Below are 1,681 nucleotides of genomic sequence, written 5' to 3'. Positions count from 1 at the left end.
TAGCGTTGTCATTGGGGATTGGAAATTTCTCCACTCAGTTCCCTGCAAGCCAACGCCTTAAATTTGCTTTAGCTGGACTATAAAGTGGAAAGAATAACTGTAATTTAAGCTACATTAACTGTGCAGTTTTAGTGCTATCCTTACCACAACAACAACTTGCAATTTTATACCACCTTTAACATAGGAAAATGTCCCAATGCTCATTACAGAGACATGGGGGTAAAATTCAACTTTGGTGGGGGCACAAAATGGGCGGTAGCAGATCAGGCGCACATTATTCACCCCACCCAACTTTCTTTTCCACTGACTTCAATGGAAAGGAAAAGCAGACAGAGGCCTAGAAATTGAGTGGGGTTAGCGCCCAATTAGAGGCGCTAGAGGGCCTTGCGCCGGAATTATAGCCGCTTCGGAAATTGATTTGGGCCCTACCATCGGCGTTAGCCGGTAGCGCTGCGCCGGCACCGATGACGTCATCGGTGTGCGCAGCGTCCCGGTTGCCGTGGTAACGCGGCCGGACGCCGAAATTCAGTTGCGGCCGCCTCGCCCGTGGCAGCCGCAACCAACGATTTTTCAAAAGTTTCTTGCTGGACTTAGCACCGGCGCATTAAGGTGGCGCGGCGGCCGGCCGCTTTCCCGGCGGCCGCCTGCCCGCACCTCCCTCCCCGGACTCCTCCACCACCCCCCCGCGGCACAGATGTGTGTGGGCCTCGAGCCCGGCACTTCTCCGAGGTGCTGGGCTCATTTTTCGTGCGATTCCACCGGCCAGCGGTCGGCTGCAGGCAGCTCCTCCTTAACAGAAGGAGGAGGCCTGCAGTACCCCAGCCTGCCGCACCGCATCGGGTGCTGCAGCGGGGGATTAGCGCCGCAATCCTGCATTCAGCGCCCATTGCGAGGCGCTGACACCCTCCATTAGCGCCCGCAGCCGTCTGGGCGCGGCGCAGCTGAATTTTTGGCGGGCGCAGCGGCAATTAACGCTGGCGCTAAATTTCGGGCGCTACAGCCCTGGCGGAGGCAAACTCAATTTCTAGGCCAGAGTGTATAACAGACAGCTAATTGTTTTCAGCCTCTGCTGAAGCTGAATTTTACCCCTATAGGGGAAAATGTGGACACCAAGCTAAAAAGGAAATATTAGAAAGGATGTTGGTCATAGAGGTAGGTTTTAGGGATGTTCATAAAGGAGGAAAGGGAGATGGAAAGATAAAGTGATTCCGGGAGGGAATTTCACCAATTGGGACCTGGCTAGCTGACGACAAGGCTGCCAATGGAGGAGTAAAGGGGCTAGAGGATGCACAAGAGTCCAGAGTCGGAGGAACAAAGCATTCAGTGGAGACAGGGGGCTGCAGCACTGGAAGAGTTTACAGAGATATGGAGGAACAAGGGATCTAAACACAAGGATGAGAATTTTAAATTTGAGGCGATGATGGCGGAGCCCAGCACGCAAATGCACAAGACAAGGCTGAAGCGTTTGCAACCATTTTCAGCCAGGAAAACCAAGTGGATGATCCATCACAGAAGCCAGTCTTCGTCCAATTCAATTCACTCCACGTGATATTAAGAAATGGCTGAGCGCACTGGATACAGCAAAGGCTATGGGCCCCGACAACATCTCGGCTGTCATGCTGAAGACTTGTGCTCCAGAACTAGCCAAGAGTCTAACCACCGCCCCTTGACATTCAACAGC

Source organism: Somniosus microcephalus, chromosome 10, assembly GCF_052327205.1.
Source record: "Somniosus microcephalus isolate GS21.2 chromosome 10, FLI_Smic_1.0, whole genome shotgun sequence".
Classification (NCBI taxonomy): domain Eukaryota; kingdom Metazoa; phylum Chordata; class Chondrichthyes; order Squaliformes; family Somniosidae; genus Somniosus; species Somniosus microcephalus.
Note: the sequence above shows the minus strand (reverse complement) of the source record.